Source organism: Triticum urartu, chromosome 4A (genome assembly GCF_056163025.1).
Source record: "Triticum urartu cultivar PI428250 chromosome 4A, HENAU_Tu73, whole genome shotgun sequence".
Classification (NCBI taxonomy): domain Eukaryota; kingdom Viridiplantae; phylum Streptophyta; class Magnoliopsida; order Poales; family Poaceae; genus Triticum; species Triticum urartu.
The window spans coordinates 325,537,195-325,555,655 of record NC_141876.1 but is presented as its reverse complement, the minus strand read 5'-3'; the positions used below and the strand labels follow the sequence as shown (position 1 = coordinate 325,555,655).

Sequence of the window (18,461 nt, the reverse complement as noted above, 5' to 3'; positions counted from 1 at the left end):
AATGGGTCTAGATTGGTTTTCTGTGGCTACGAAGGCTTCTGGCGGCGGAACTCCCGATCAAATCTCCGTTCTGGAAGTTTTATGGTACGACGATATATATGGGTGCAGGGAGTACGTCGGAGGAGCCACGGGGGCCCCACGAGGCAGGGGGCGCGCCCTAGGGGGGAGCCCCCCACCCTCGTGAGCACCTCCCGTATCCCCTAACGTGGAGTCCAAGTCTATCTGGTGGCTTTCGTTCCGAAAATAACTTCTCCCGTTGATTTCGTTCCGTTTCGACTCCGTTTGATATTCCTGTTCTTCGAAACACTGAAATAGGCATAAAACAGCAAATCTGGGCTGGGCCTCCGGTTAATAGGTTAGTCCCAAAATTAATATAAAAGTGGATAATAAAGCCCAATATTGCCCAAAACAGTAGATAATATAGCATGGAGCAATCAAAAATTATAGATATGTTGGAGACGTATCAAGGGACACAAGCTCAAGATGTTCTTCCACCACAAGACCACAAGCAAAAGGGCAAGGACAAGCTTTAAGAGGAGATTGATGCATTTGAAGAAGCTCCTAAGGCCTTGGTCAAGTGGGTTCCCAAGACTACAACAAGTTCTACTTCATCAAGTATGACTGAGGGAGTCCTGGACTAAGGGGTCCTTGGCGTCCGACCTGTTATCTATGGGCCGGACTGATGGGTTTTGAAGACATGAAGGCCGAAGACAGCACCGTGTCTGGATTGGACTCTACTTGGCGTGGAAGGAAAGCTTGGCGACCAAAGATTCCTTCTTATGTAACCCTAGATCCCCTCGGTGTCTATATAAACCGATGGGGGTAGTCCGGAAAGGACACCACATATACTCATTACCATATTCATAGGCCAGATTTCTAGGGTTTAGCCATTACAATCTCGTGGTAGATCTACTCTTGTAATACTCATATTCATCAAGATCAATCAAGCAGGAAGAAGGGTACTACCTCCATAGACAGGGCCCGAACCTGGGTAAACATCGTGTCCCCTGTCTCCTATTACCATTGATCCTAGATGCACAGTTCGGGACCCCCTACCCGAGATCCGCTAGTTTTGACACCGACATTAGTGCTTTCATTGAGAGTTCCACTATGCCGTCGATGAAAGGATCGATGGCCCACCTTGTCGTTAAAGGAAACTTTACCGCGGGGGTAGTTTTGTCGCCGGGCCAAACCCTCCGGCTAGGCGATTTTACTATGATCGCTCGTTCGGCTGTGGAGCCGACGATGACCTCTCGGGCCATCGAAAATCCCCTTTGCATCAACTCCGAGCACTCCAAGCAGATGGATCCGGTCGAGTTTTAGTCCTTAAACGAGCTCGTAGATCACATTGCCGCTTTAGGAATCACCATGGATTACGATCAGATCAGGCCTAAAACCAATCAGGGAGAAACCGAAGTTCCACTTATCACCCACCAGATCGCGACAGTCCTGGAGCAGCATGACGAGTCTTCTTCTATATCAAAGATGGACTATGTTCGGGTTGCCATTCATAAAGAGCTGGATACTCACCCGCAAAAGGACACAACCATCCGTCTGAACATAGCATCGGACGGTGGCTCCAAACAATCAGAATATGTTCCGGAACCCGGACTGTCTAGTCTGAAAGGTCGTCGGACCTCGGACAACAGGTTAGGTCGGGGTTCGGATTTAATTCCACCCACCCACCCAGACATAGAGGCTCTCATGAGCATAAAACAACAATCTCAGGAGAAGGTCCACCACTTTTGGGCCAGATTCCTCCTTGTTAAGAACAATGTAAAAGATTTCCGTGACGAGGACGCAATATCAGCGTTCTGGAAAAACTGTGCGGACAAAGGAATCCTCAAGGCCATTAATTGACGCTGCATACTCAAATGTGCTGACTTAGCAACAATCGTACAAAAATACTGCGCGATGGAAAGCGCATGGGAAACTCGGGAAGCTAGCTGGGAACCACCAGCCCCAACCCAACTTCCCCTCCAGGCGAAAAGGGCGTACCCTCGGGGCACGCCCAGTCCAACAGTCAAAAAACACAAAGCCACTATACGGCACGACACCGTTCTGGAAGGGTGGCTCGACGGCCCATGCAAAATACATACAACAACAGATATCATAGCAACCCACAGCCTTAGAGCATGTTGGATACTATGACAGGTAGCCAAGAGCGGCGAGGACATCCTTATCAAGGACGCCCTAGAACAACACCCCCCAAAAGACGATGACCCAAGAGTATTGACAGTCTTCGAGACATTCGCTTCAAATAACAAGCGCAGAAGGGCACTTCACGAGCTCAACGAAGTCTGCCAAATTGATGTAATAAAACCATGGAACGACACGGCAATAACATTCAATGCCGATGACAAACCCAAGTATAGAACAGTACGAGCACCAACCGCGTTAGTCCTCAGCCCCATTGTGGAGGGGTTTCGACTCACCAAGGTCCTCCATAAAATGGAAATAGACAGGAGCCGCATCAAACAAAGTAACACAACCTTCCGGGCAATTATTCCTAGTCGAGAGGAGTGGTGCGCGGGCAAAATCACACTTGACGTGGTATTCGGATCGCCGGAGAAGTATCAGTCCGAAGAAATAACCATCCAAGTGGCCCCTTTCAGCAGCTGATATCACGCCCTGTTGGGGTGGGATGCTTTTACATGCTTCCAAGCTATACGTCACTACGGATATATGAAGCTCAAAATGCCCGAACCAAACGGTATAATCACTCTCATCAGTGATCCGGACATAGCACTCCGCGCTGAAAACAAAACCGCATCCCTGGCCCTGGAGGCGCTATCCGAAGCCCTCACGGCCGAAGAATTAACCGCACTACGCTCCAGAGTGGACAAGGATAATGTGATCCTCGACAAACGCCCCAAATCCACCTCGTTTAAACCGGCAGAAGAAATAATCAAATTCCAGGTCCACCCAACGGACCCCAAGAAGATGGCATCCATCGGAGCTCAACTAAACCCAACAGTTGATGCCGCACTACGAGAATTCCTGCGCGAAAACTGGGACATATTTGCCTGGCAACCTTCGGATATGCCAGGGATCCCACGCAAGCTGGCCGAACATAGCCTCAATATATTAAAGGGGTTTAAACCAGTTAAGCAGGCACCGCGGCGCTTTTCTGAACCCAAGCAACAAGCCATGGGGGAGGAGCTGGCCAAACTCATCGAGGATGGATTCATTAGAGAAATCAAACATCCGGACTGGCTGGCAAACCTGGTGATGGTACCAAAGAAGGACAAATCCTGGCGCCTGTGCGTCGATTTCAAATACCTCAACAAAGCCTGCCTTAAGGATCCCTTCCCCCTCCCCCGCATTGATCAAATCATTGACGCCACCGCAGGACACGACTCACTTTGTTTCCTCGATGCATACTCCAGATACCATCAAATCAAAATGAAGGGATCCAATCAAGCTGCAATGGCATTTATTACCCCATATGGGCCATTCTGCTTCAATACCATGCCCTTCGGGCTCAAGAACGCTGGCGCCACATATCAACGCATGATTCAAACATGCCTGGAGAAACAGATTGGCAAAATAGTAGAAGCTTACGTTGATGACGTCGTCATCAAAACCAGGCACGTGGAAACACTAATAGACGACTTACGTCTTACCTTCGACAACCTCATGGCATATGACATCAAGCTCAACCCGGAAAAGTGTGTCTTCGGCGTCCCCGCTAGAAAGCTACCGGGCTTCATCGTCTCGAATAGGGGAATCGAAGCTAACCCAGCCAGAATCCGAGCTTTCTCACAATTGGCTAAGCCAACAGACCTTAAACAAGTTCAAAAACTTGCAGGTTGCGTGGCAGCTCTAAGCCACTTTATCTCCAGATTAGGAAAAAAGGCACTGCCATTCTGTCGCATTCTACGGCGAACCGACCACTTCGAGTGGACGGACGCGGCAACAGCCGGAGTGGAAGAAATAAAAAACTCTTCTTGCGAGCAATCCAATCCTGGCCGCACCAAAAGCCGGCGAACCGATGTTATTATACATATTGGCAACACATAAGGTGGTGAGCACCATACTCGTCGTTGAACGAGAACAGGACGGACATAAATTCCCACTTCAGAAGCCAGTATACTACGTGTCTACGATCCTTACCCCATGCAATCCCGGTACCCTCATTATCAAAAAATAGCATACGCGGTCTTCATGGCATCCCGAAAGCTCCTTCACTACTTCCAGGAGTGTTCGATCACGGTGGCCTCCGAAGTACCACACAACGACATTATAAATAACCGCGATGCTACGGGCCGGATTGCCAAATGGGCCATTGACCTCTTGCCATTCCACATTACATACAAACCATGTCGAGCTATCAAATCCCAAATTCTGGCTGACTTCATCGCCGAATGGACAGAAGCCGAACTCCCTAAAGAGTACGGCACATACTCCAATTGGGTCATGCACTTCGATAGCTCCAAAATGCTAGCAGGGTTAGGAGCGGGTGCCGTTTTAACGTCCCCCACCAGAGACATCGTCCAGTATGTTCTCCAAATACTATACACAGACTCCAATAACGCAGCCGAATACGAGGCCTTATTGCATGGTCTTCGGATGGCTGTCTCCATGGGCATACAATGCCTAGAAGTGCGTGGGGACTCAAACCTTTAAATATCTCAAATAAATGGAGATTTTGTTGCTAATGATCCGAAGATGGCAGCGTATCGCAACGCATTCATAAAAATGTCAGCCCGATTCAAGGGGCTCGAGTTCCATCATGTGGCTCGAGAAAGTAATCAAGCGGCGGATGTTCTTACTCGTATTTGCGCTAAGCGCGATCCCGTCCCACCTAATATCTTCCTGGAAAGGCTCTTCAAGCCATCCGTGGTGTGGCAGGGGGAAAACGGCAACACTGGTCTGGACCCGACCATAACCCCAGATCCCGGAAACATCGACATAACACCATCGGCGCATCTCATCATGGCAGTCATTGCCCCATGGACCGAACCCTTCTTGGCCTACCTTAATAGGAAGGAGCTTCCTGAGGACCAGAATGAGGCCCGCTACATTGTCTGGCGCTCGAAAGCCTACAAGGTTCATGATGAAGAGCTCTACAAGAAAGCGTCACCGGAGTCCTTCAACGATGTATATCCGAGGAAAAGGGGCGGCATCTCTTGGCTGAAATGCATGCCGGACTCGGCGGTCACCACGCCGCAGCTCGGGCCCTTGTTAGCAAGGCCTTCCGTACAGGGTTTTATTGGCCGACGGCCCGAGCGGACGGACAGGACCTTGTCCAACATTGCATCAGATGCCAACTCTTTGCCAATCAAAGCCATATGCCCCCCACTGCCCTACAAACAATCCCCATCACTTGGCCTTTCGTGGTCTAGGGCCTTGACATGGTCGGACCGCCTAAAGGGGGAAGCCATAAGAAAAAATATCTGCTGGTTATGGTGGACAAATTCACTAAGAGGATAGAGGCTAAACCGGTCAAAACGGCTGAGTCTAGCCCGGTGATAGACTTCAGATCCGATGTTGTCCACCGTTATGGTGTCCCACACAGCATCATCACTTACTACGACTCCAATTTCATAGCCGATGAGGTAAAAACCTGGTGTACTAATCTGGGTATTAAACTTGATTACGTATCCGTCTACCACCCACAAACCAACGGTCAAGTCGAACGCGCCAACCGTCTTATTATGAGCGGCATCAAGCCCAGACTAGTGCGGTCTTTAAAAGAACCAGACAAGCACTGGGTTGAGGAGCTCGACTCTGTACTCTGGGGGCTGCGGACCACACCCAACCATACTATTGGGTACACACCTTTCTTCATGGTGTATGGTGAAGAGGCCGTATTGCCCTTCGATATTATTCATGACTCACCTAGAGTGCATATGTACGAAGAGAGAGAAGCCGAGCTCGATCGGCAGGACAACCTAGATGCCCTGGAGGAGGAAAGCGTTATCGCAAAAGCCCGTTCAGTAGTTTACCAGCAGTAGGCTTGAAGATATCAAAGCAGAGAAGTACGGGCCAAGACTTACAACATTGGCGAACTCGTTCTACGGCTCCCAAAGAATAAAAAGGACAAACTCAAGCCCAAATGGGAGGGTCCCTTCATAATTGACGAAGTTCTCACCGGAGGAGCGTACCGTCTTCGCGATGCATCAGATAATCGCCTCGAGCCGAACCCCTGGAACGCGTCCAGACTCTGGAGATTCTCCGGCTAGCGCTCAACCCCTTGTTCGTCTCCTCCTCCCCTATAATTTCCATTGTTTTTCTATCTTCTCCTATTACTCTCTACTTTCTCGCTTAAAAGCTTTAGTGCGGCTAGACCGCACACCATTGGCACATACATCTTTAAACGTGTACGCCACTTGTACTTGGGGGCTTCTCGGACAGAAGTTTTTGCCATTCCTTGAGCATCAAGCTCCTCACACATGAGTTTTTCCATATGAACCTTTTCTTCGCCACTATATGCATCGATATGACTTAAGTTTTGGCCAAGCTGGGTTGCCTGGCTCCTGTGCTTATGCCCTACGTTCCCGTTAGTTCGGATAGGGCATAAAGGGACCACCTCTGCGATTGTTACTGCCGGGTCATCCGGATATGTACCTTAGACTGGGTGAAGCCGAAAGCTAGCGTTCTTAATGGAATATTCGGTCGGTGTATTAAAGATGTTTTCTAAACTTGCTCCATTGTGCACCCCCAGAAGTTATACAAACTGTGGTGCTCGCATCACAATTCTGACATGCTCGAATTTATACATATTAAATTATGATTTTTGCAAGCTTTAAGGAGTAATTAAAATATATTTTAATTGCACCAATTTCAACTAACCAAAACAATGGAAAAAGTTATAAATGGATAGAACACACTTTCTTGATAGGAATACATATTTAATTTGTTAAATTTGAATTTGAAATGGCCAAGTTGTTGCAATTTTGAAACTAGGGTGTTTTCTACCAAAACAGGGACTTGCCAGATGGAAATCAAAAATAGAGGGTCCCTGGTATGAAAATTGCCAGATCCAGATCTGGAGCTGAATCTGACAGACTTGCCGCCGACCTGCGGGCCTGAGGCCTCACTGGGGCTGACTGGCACGGGTGGCATCCACGGTGACCTCCAGGGGCAATGACAAGTGGGGCCGGCCATTGCGCACTAAAAAAATAAATGTGGACGCTTTCGCATGGGAGGTTTACAGGGAGGTCTTATAGGGGACCTTGTATGTGACGCGCTCTGCGTCAAGTTGCTGACATTCTGCATAGGCGGGGCTTAGACTAGGCTGGCCCATGAAGACAGCAACCGAAAATTGAACATGCACTGTAGCCAATCACATGATGCACTGCTATACAGGATGTGTTCCTACGAGCTGAACCATCAGTTGTAACTAATTAATGAGCACCATCAAATGTCAAGAACCGAACACGCTGCGCATATCCGAATTAGCTTAGGAATTTCGAAAGCAATATTTTTCCAAAAAACGGAATGTTCTGTGAAACGCAAACACTTTCCAAATTTGTGAATGAGTTTTAAAAAGCTATTACCTTTTTGAAAAACAAGAATTGTTTTTAATCTTCAACAGTTTATTTTAAATGAGAACATTTTTAAAATTTCAAAACAAAACTAATGTGAACATATTTTGAAATTCCTGAACAAAATTTGCAAACACGATTTTATAAAAACTTGTCAAATTTTTTTGAAACTGGAACATTTTTTAAAACTCCTGAAAAAATGAAAACATGAACAATTTTTGGAATCTGTGAACTATTTTTGAAAACAGGAACATTTTTTAAAGAATGTGAAAAATGTGAACAAAAATATTCCAAACAATTTTTGTAAAACAAGAACATTATTTGAAATGCCCAAATTGTTTTTGAATTTATTAACAATTTTTGAAACACAAACATTTTTAAAATTTCAAATGTTTTGTAGAAACTCGATTTTTTTTTAACTTTCGGAACAATTTTCAGAAGAAACGAAAAAACGAAAAAACAAACACAAAACAGAAAAAATGAAAAGAAGGAAGAAAAAGAAACAGAAAAACAGAAAAAGAAATGGAAAAAAGAAAAACAAAAAAACCCAAAGAAGAAACAGGAAAACCGGTCAGAAAGGAAAAAATGATTCAGGGAACATTCCAGAAGGTTCACAAAATAGGATGGCTAGCTCTCGTAAAATGGGCCGGCCCATTGCTAGAGATGCGGGGTATCGCTTGTGTGTGTTCTATCAACAATTTGACGCAATGAGCTTCGCATAGGGTTTTTCCGTATAGGGCGCCAGCGCCCGTTCGCGCTCTCCTCCTGCTGCCCGCTGCCGCACCTGATGGGCCAGCCCAGGAACAGGAAGCAAATTTGTAGCGCGGAAAAACTTCAAAAATTACTACCACTTGAGCTACTAACACCCAATGATAAATTACAATGCGTGACCATTAAGTACTTTTGTAGCCGCGCTATTTACTGCACATACATTTTAGAAAACCGTCATTTTTTGGAAAAAAATATGAAGAAAACTCCAAAGTTCACAGATATTAGAAAATCACGAACTATAAAAAACTTCAAGTATTAAAAAAACAGTTCACGAATTAGAAAAAAGTTCATTTAATATGAAAAAAATAGTTTATCAATTTTCAGAAAAAGTTCACCGATTTTCAAAAAAGTTCATAAATTAAAAATGACCCTAATTCAAAACTGTTTTCTAATTTGATGATTTTCTAAATTAAGCTACAACAGTAGCATCAATTATAACGGTACAACTGGATACAACAACTAAACCATGATATTCCAACAAGGACGGCGGCGGCAGGGCTCCTTCGCCCCCTCGCCCGTGGATCCAATGCGGGACGGGCCTGAGGGGCAAGGGCGTCGTGATGCGGAGGGTCGCGGCGACGCGATCCGGCTTCGTAGTGGCTACGTTGGGAGGCGGGGTGACGCCGATGTGGCCTCCAGTGGTGAGGTCTGCCAGGTCTTGGTGGCGGCAGCGACCTCGCCAGATCAGTTGTCCCATGCACCAGGTGGCGCATAGCTGCGGACGACGACGAGAGGGATAGCTAAACGCCTCCCAGTGCCCTGCCGCTCGCTCCTCCCCTCCCCTGTCGCTGCTAGAGGGCGTGACCGGGTGAAGCCTGGCCAGCGGCGGCGGAAGGGCTCCTTCGCCTCCTCGTGCGTGGATCCGACGCAGGACGGATCTGACGGGTAAGGGCACAAATATTTGACATATATCCCAAGTTTCAATTTTGTCATGGCTACTAGGGAGTAAACAAAGATTCACAATTGTAGATCCATGATGAAACAACATGTTCCTAACACAAAAGATCTCAAAATGAAATTGGTTTGGTTGTTAATTTACACAGTTGAATCTTTATGGTTTTTGTTGAAACAAAAATGACATGATTATGTTGCACATACTCTGGCACGGAGGAACCCTGCACGGACTGTCCGGTAAGATGAAAGATGTTGAGATCACCCCATCTCAAGATCAAAATGTGAGATTGAGACTGACATAGATCAACCGTCTCATCAACCCATCCCATTTGTACATGTGTTTCAATGCAAGAGTAATAACCTAGTAGTTTTAATGCGACGGTCACATGAGGTTTCTGTGAGTTGTAGTTCAAAACTGGCTTCGATATTGTAGTGCAAACCTGGTTGTACCTACAACCAGGTCGTCCGGCGACAACATGCTAGCACCGGCCGCGACCCCTATTTCCGCGATGGCCACCCCTACCAGGCTGCAGTTCACGTCGTCCTGACTTGAAAACACTCATTGACAAGAACAATGCAAAATATGGTATCCTCTAAACATATGATGCCATGGATTGGTCATGTTGAACTACTTATACGCTAGAGACACTACACCACGAACACCATAATAACGACATACATCTGTTGGTATAAGTGTACAACGCAGACACCCTTTTTGTCCCAATCTATTCCGAGACACAGATTATCACTATTATGCAGTCTTATGACACATCATCTGTCGCCAAAGCTTCAACAGAGCACTGACCTAATTTCTGTCGGCAGTTACAACCTTCGCTGATAGACTGTGTGTCGTTGATTCATAGGGGCAAAAAAAGTGTCGGCGATTGTTTGGTTGGGCCCACGCAAAAATTATGGCGCCGAAAGGGGGCGGTAGGCGGAGGGGAACTTTTGGTATATGGGGACATATACACCCTATATGGATTTTTTAGTAATTCAACAAAAAAATTAAAAAAATCTGAAAATATTTTTGAAATAAACTTAACCTTACATTGTACTTGTGAGAAAATTTTCACAAAAAGAAATCCCTCTTTGACTTCTGTTCAAAAAAGACAAAATTTTGGCCAATATAATGTGAATAGTGACGTATAATAGCAAATAAATTTTGTCTTTTTCGCTACGAAGTCAACGTTGGTTATTTTTTCTGAGAAAATTTTATACTAGTGCAAAAGTAAGTCAAGTTTATTTAAAAAAATTTCTGAACTATTTTGACTTTTTTATTAAAAAACAATCGTCATATAGGATGTATATATACCACCACGAACCAAAGTGTATTTCCCGCGATCGGCGCGCTACGTGAAAGCCCAAATTCCACACTAAAGGCCTATCAATCTCAGCTCCCCCTTTCTCTCTCACGCGCCGCCCGCGCACAACACACATGTAAACCTAACCCTGCTCTGTACCTCCACCCGAACTGCGCGCCGCCACCCCGACCTGCGCACCGCCGGCACAACCCGCCCGCCGGTCCCCTTGCACCACCACCGACCCTCGGTCTCCCTTCGCTTAGCCCGCAGTAGCAGAAGCGCCGTCCGTGACGAAGGAGGATCATCCGCCACCGAGGAGCAGCAGCGCCATCCGACGCCAAGGATCCCCGTGCCGGGAAGCAGCAGGACTGTCCGCCCGAGGATCCGCGGCCCCAACTGCTGCTGAGGAGCCGCCCGCCGTTCTTCTTCCAACATAGGAGATGCCTATCCCGGTTGACTCCAGTTACCTAGCCCCTCCTCCAGATCTTAACTGGTAGGATGCAAAAATTTCCATGTGCTGGCTACATATCCAGTTATATTTGTTCATGCCTGTGATTTTTCTTTACGACCTTTTCATATTTAGAACTTCATATACCAGAGATGCAAATTTGCAGAAACTGTAATTTAGATACAGTAGTCATGGAGAAAGACTGAACTCCATAATATGTAGGTTTCTTCTGTACATTTCCTAGTTTCAGTGAGCTATCTGAATCTCTTAAAAGCGTTTCAGTGAGCATCAAGCTGTGAGTAATATATTTGATCATGATTCAACTCTGTATGTGCAATAAGACTAGCTAAGAGAGAAAATTACATTTCCTGCTAAATGATCATCACTTATAAATGTCTTTTTGAAGCTGGGGTGTATGGAATCAGATGGTAGACAAACTCATTTTGCAAATTGACTATTATTCAGAATGGTGCTGTGATTTGATTTTGTCGTATCCTAGTCCTACTTATCTAGCATTGTAGCAGCTGCCTACATGATGGGCCCCCTGAACATACCTACGCCGTTTATCTGTAAAATCTGGTTCAACTTTTGCTGCTGTATTTAGCTTGCTTGTCTCACATTCATGTTTCTTGAGTTCGAGTGACAAAGTAAAACACACTATGAGCAACAAAAAGTGAATCATTTATGGGTATCTAGGTTTCCTATCAGTAACTGAATAGATTATGTACCACATTAATTCTGCAAGCATCTTAAGCAGGTGCTCTTTAATCGTTATCCCTTTCATAGTTCTTGATTTTACATTTAACTAAATTTTGCTTACTATTTGTGACATATTATTGAAAAATATATGTGTTTCTGTCAATGGCGAAACCGAAGCCAGTGGTACTCCTATAATTATTGGCAAAAAATACTTAAGGTTCTGTGAAATCAATTCTGGATTGAGAAACCAGAGTATGTGCACAAGAGAGGAGGAGGTAAAGATAAAAGTTGTTGTTCAGGAAGCTGTCTATGAGAGTCGTGCACTTTGGTTTTACTCCTAATACATAAGACTTTCCCATGTGTTATTTTTAATTGCTAATAAGAATTGTTCACCCAAAACAATTGGACTCAAAGAAGCAGAGGAGAGATGTGAGAAACTTGAGAGAAAAGTGAGAAGGAATTGACCCAGTGTGGCACAATCAGGACCTTTGGTAGTGCGATTGGATCATGCAGAGATAAATGGATCTTCTCCAGAAGAGAAAGAGAACAGAGATAAGAGATGAGGAGACGTGCGTGAGACGGGGCCTTGTAGTTATTTCCTTGGAGGTTCCCAACATTGTTTTTTTTCTTTATTTTTTTGTTAAACTGATTTGATTTTATGCCCGCTTTACGTATTGTGTTTCTTATTAAATTGACTCAGATTCTGATATTACCTACACCAGGGCACAATGATGAATTCTACGAAGTATGCTCATGGTACACAACATTCTTACTTCATAATCACCTATCTGAATGGTGCACAACAGCAATGCTTTGTTAATGCGAAGTCCCTTGATTGATTTTGTGTGCAGGAAGGAAAGGCTATGTTGTCTTAACAAGGATGGAAAGTATAACAACATACACAAACCAACATGGACAACCCAGATCTGGTAAATTGTTTGTCATTTAAGTTTTCTCTAGCATTTGCTATAATGCATAAAATCCTGGTATGGGTTAAATTGCTAAACCTCGAAGACTGCTCATTGGAGTGAGGACATGGTCGGATCCGTCGACTCATTGTTGCTCATATCATAGTGCATACAACCTTTTTCACATGTGTTATCTTATTTTACCATGGATAATGCACTGCTTACGTATATTCATTTGTTGTATGCTTTACAGGACAGATGGGACCTGGAAGATACACCAGAAACAAAAGAAAACGTTCTCAAAATTGTGAAAGGGCGATATAGAGGCTGGCGATCAACTCTAAGCTCCACTTACAAGGCATACAAAACAGATGCAGCTAGATTGGCTAATCTACCGGAAGATTTACAACCAGAAGAGTGGGAATGGATGATTGAGTACTTTGTCATTGATTCATAATTTCAGGTTATCTCTAAGATCACTCTTTGTCTACTATGTGTTAAGATGAAATTGCTTTTCTGACTGGTTACATTTGGTTTCGATGAATTGATAGGAACGCAGCCGAAAGAACACCGATAATCGTAAGAAACAGAAGACAAAACACAGAATTGGATCAAAATCTTACTTGCAACTAAGTTTTGAGAAGGTATGAGTGTAAGTAAATATGTATGCCTCGCTGCTAACTATGGTTTCATGTTTCAAGCATCTCATTGCTATATTACTTGCAGAGAAACTTGGAAACTGGAGAAGAGCCAGATTGGAATGCTTTGTGGGAACTCACCCACACTAAGAATGGAACATGGTCTAACACAGAGTCCCAGGATGTCTATGTGAGTACACTGACTTTTGGTTATTCTATATTTATTCAATGATGTGCATTTGGCATGCTTCTACATCAGCTGGGATTATTAATGTGTTGGATCGTCTTATTCTTGTTTCATCTTTTATAGTGTCAATATTGATGCGGCACCTATAATTGTTCTTTCCATTTTAAGGACAAGGCATGTCAAGAGGTTGAAAACAAAGAAACTGACACTCATGGTCCACTTTCAAGTGAGCATGTCATTGGCCTTCATAATTAGCTAGCTGCTTGTTCTCTTTCACCATGCGTTGTTGCTGCATCGAGTCACAACTTCAAAAAAATGAATATGTGCTAGCTAGTGACATGAACTTAACTGAAACTATAGATGGAGTCACAACTTAAATCAACACCAGAAGCTTTTAGTACATGTACTTGTGCATATGCTTTAGACATTTACACTGGTAAACTGTTCTGATCCCTCAGTTACATGCTTGCTGACACAGTATTACTCCAGTTAGTCTGGCGACAGTTCTTTTTAACAATGGGGATGAAATAATTGAATGGCGTATGCTATGTTGGACTCATTAACTAGAACTATTTTTTTTCTTGATTGCAGGATCCAAAGAACTAGCTTCACTGGGCTCAAGATCATAGACAGTTTAGTCTTGGGACTTAATTAGGATGGCTAAATTACATTTGAGTTTGATTTGATGAATATTTGCTATGAGAATTATGAATTTTACGAATCTACATATCATGTGTATGGTTTTGAATATTGTAATTGAATGCTTGTATTTTTTTAGGTTGCAATAGGCTATTGCCACAACTCACTTTGGTTGCCAAATGTTAGCACCACGAAAAATTTAAATTGTCGCAATAGTTTCTCGCTACAAACATTTCACCCGTTGTGATACCTATTTATCACCACCAAAACTAATATGTTGCAATTTCCTGTTACGACGACTGTAATATTTGTTGCCATACGTTAATGCTAATGCCACAAGAGTAGCTATTCGTGGAAAAATGCGTAATGCCATGAAAATAAGGATTGTTGCCATAGTTTATTGCCACAATTGACTATTGCCACGGAAGAGTATGCACCACGAAACGAGCGTCGTTGGGATAGGTTGTTGCCACAAATGTCTATCGCCACGAGCTATCAATCGCCATAATTCGTTACATGTTGCATTAAAACTATCTTCACAAAGCAAATTGTGGCATCAGGTGAGTGTTGCCTCGGGAAAACATGTGCTGACTTCCCACATGGTTGTTGCAATAGCGCACTTTATTGCCGTGGTTGCTTTTTTGTGGCAATAACCTATTACCATGTGTCCAGCCGCAACGGCTGCCAACGAATGGTGTTTCGTGGCAATAGGTACTTATCGCCACGAATCGACATGTATTGTGACGAACGATTTTGTTGCAATAGACCTGGATCCTTGTACATCTTTCAGTTCTTCCCCTAGGTTGATGTTCGAATCCTGGAGTGTCTTTTTCTCTTCAATGACGTTTGTCAATACACGCTCGCCGCTGCTAGTAGCTTTTTGGCTCCATGTTCTTCGCTCCGAGTGGCGTCCAGATGCTCTTGTACTTGGTCTAACGGCCGAACACAAAGATTAGCACCTAGATTCGCACTATTGGTGTATCATTATGAATTTTTGATAGAAGGAAACATTACCGGGAGAGGCCTTGTATTTCTCCAATTCGGCTTTGGCAGCAAGTAGTCGGCGCTGAGACTTTTCCAGCTCCTGAGCTAGCTGGGTGTTCTTCTCCATAAGCACCTGGTCATACATTGATCCTTAAATGAGTTGTTTCAACTCCTTTAAGTCTCGGGGACTACTGGCATATGGTTATCATAGTCAGAAAAAAAAATTCACCTGCACATCTTTTAAATGTTGCTTTGTGGCCCTGTTAATCCCATCTCGAGCAGCTCAGATGTACGCATCGGCCGAGTTGAAGGCGTTAAACGACTCTTCTGAAAAGCCAAGGTCTTGTAAAATGGCCCGGCGGCGGCGATGATTCATCAAACTCTCCACTTCCGAGTTAGTGACGGATACGTCATCCGAGTCCTCGGCCGGAAGACAATCCAGCTTCGCCTCCGCATCAGCCCCCGTCTTCATGGCAGGATCTGAATCCTGGCCACAGGAAGTACGGCCGCCCGAACCTCCGGATACGGTCCGGCGCGTCTTTCTCCTGGCACATGGATAACATGAAGGTCACGGTTGGACGTGATCGCTCAGGTGCAGGTTGGCGAATTCATACCTCTTCAATGAGGACACGGCCGTATCTGCGTTTGCTTTCCACTTGGAAGGCTCGCCCGAAGTTGGGGCGCTCTCTTCGGAGGTACCCTCGAAGTAGTACGACGCGCCGAACCCTTCCCCTTTTGAACACAAGACAGTGTTGTGGGTAAGGAGGAAGGAGTGATCTCTTTTGAATAAGATGTGTTCGGATCACTTACGTGCGAAGCTGGAAGAAGACTGGGGCAGTCAGCGAGGATGGCCACTTCTGTGTCATCGTAGCTCGCCTGCTAAAACACCCCCTCCGCAAGCGCCACAAATATATCCGGGTCCTCTTCGAACCCGGGATCTAGCTCCCAGTTGTGGTCCTCCGGCTATGGGGCGGGACTATAAAATACCTCAGTGACCTTTCGCCAGTGATGTCATAAGCAAATAAGCTAGAAGTTTATCAAAAGCAATTTGGAGATGGAAGAAGTAAAAAACAGAGGAGTCGGGCCTTACCCAGCTGGGAGGGTTATACATAGAGTACCCGTCTCTAGATTTGATGCGGAGAAATTCCTTTTCCTCCCCTTTGAACAGTTCGGCTAATATATTAGCCAAAGCGGCAGGGGTATCCAGACCTTTCCGGCCGCAGCGAGAAGTGTCGTGCTCCCCGTTATAGTGCCACATGGGAAGCCCTCTGTATTGAAGCGGCTGAACCCCTCGTGCTATGGAAATCGCCATAACCTCGATTACTGTCAGTCCGGACTGAGTGAGCTCTCTTATCTTGCTCATCAGCTGACGAACATCTGCGCCGTCTTCCTCTTCAAGACTTCGGGGATGCCAACTATGGCGTTTCTTCAGCGGTACACGAGCAAATTCAGGAAGACCCTTTTGAATCGGGTCAGGAAGCGCGACGTCCTCTATATAAAACCATTCGGAGGGCCATTCATCAGGTGCCTTCCTTGGTGTGCCGAATGGATATCCGGTATCGACGGCGCGCCACACTTCGGCTCCACCCACTTCAAATATTGACCCTTCATGATTGCCCGGGACGAGACAAAACAACTTCCTCCACAACTCGAAGTAAGCTTCGACGCCCAGGAAAAGTTCGCATAAAGCGACATAACCCGCAATGTGCATAATAGAGGCCGGAGAGAAGTTGTGTAGCTGGAGGCCGTAATATTCCAGAAGGCCTCGGAGGAACGGATGGATTGGAAATCCGACGCCTCTTAGCAGGTAGGGGACAAAACACACTCGCTCCCCCACGGACGGATTGGGGAAGTCCTCTGCCTGACTCCCCTCATTGAAGGAAGCTAGCCTCGATCGAACAGGGACTAGATCTGCATGGGGAAGGAATCCCTGCGTTTGCAACTTCGTCAAATGGCTATGAGACACGGAACACCTCTCCTACTCGCCTTTCTCTAGGCCGGGACGAGCGAAGGAGCTGGGAGCACTGTAACAACCTGGATTTTTGCCCTTTTTCTTTTCCCTTGATTTTCTTGGATTTCCGGTTTTGTTTTGCTTTTCCGTGGCTATATGGGTCTGAAACTTGGGAAGATCATGTCTTCCTAGTTTTTATAGTGGCTTTTCACCCTCTTCATCATCCTAAGATCATGTCATTTCCATCCTTGACCCAACCCAAAATTCTTTTGTTGCGAATATTCCTTTTCTGATAAAGGAATAACCCTTAAAACCCTAGGTTGTGAAGCAACCTATATTTCTGTCACTCCTAAAATTCCCAAATAATTCTCAGAAATTTTTTGGGTCCTATATTGCTCAAGTATGGCAAAATATTTCATTGTCATGTTTAAAAATAATGCTCCAATAATTTTTTTTCCTATTTTGTCCTTAATGGCACTTTGCAAAGGAAGTGCTATTTATATTTGCTTGATTGACCCCAAACTTCTTGGACATCTTTTCCTGTCCATATCATTGGCTCATGCCAAAATTCAACTCAATTTTCCTAGTAAACATTCTTGAGCAATTTTTCAAAGTTCCTGTCTGAGGGAAGTGATTGTGAAGGAAGTACAAGCTAGACATATCCAAATGAGTTGTAATTTTGCAAGGTCCTTTACATTATCAAATCATGATTCTCCACCAAATATGAGCTCATGTAACTCATCTATGTGAGCCCATCCCCATATCTTAGTTTCTGGTCAGATTTTCAGTTTGTGAAGCAACTATATTTTATATAGCTTCAATTGAGTTGAAACTTTACCAGGACATGCTTCTACCTATGTCAACTCCTTCCACCAAGTTTTACCTCAATTGGTTAATCCAATTGCCCTGTGTAATGTTTCCAAAATTCTGCCCAGAATGAAGCTTTGTGACGCAAGTGTCACTTTGGTATTTCCAAATGGCATGAAATTTTTACAAAAGCTTCATATCATCATATAAGCACTCTCTGCCAAATTTCAGCTCACAGAGATCAAGTATGTGAGTGCATCATCCAAATCCCCAATTCTGGCTAGTTTTGCACTTTCTACTACAACCACCATCTAACCTCCTCCTCATAGTCTGATTTTTGGTGATCAGCATCACCTTGGTATGTGATCATCATCAGACAAACTCTTTACCATGTTACGTAGCTGGTTTAACCACAACAAGTTACAAGCACCTTCTTACTAATTTACTTTTGGAGCTAAGTGCAAATCACTTCTTTGCCCCTGGACCGAATTATTTCCTCATTTTGACTAAGGACACGATGGTCCATCCACTGGACATGGTTGGCCACGCCAAAGAGCACCGCTTGTGCCAGTGCGCGTGGTGATCATGCTGGCGTCATGGTTGCAGGCGTGCTCTGGCTTTTTCCGACCACTATGCTCATCTCCTCCCTCCTTGTCTCGACCTCCATTCATGTCATGGAGCCCGCCCGTGCTCGATTGCATTGCCCTGCGTCGCTGCCTCGTCGTGGTTCACCATTAATGT

The 18,461-nt window shown here is 44.9% G+C and overlaps 1 pseudogene; it reads left to right on the top strand.

Moving 5' to 3' along the window:
• The first annotated feature begins 12,334 nt into the window (after positions 1-12,334).
• On the top strand, positions 12,335-13,594 carry LOC147975733 (uncharacterized; annotated as a pseudogene).
• Positions 13,595-18,461: the final 4,867 nt, after the last annotated feature.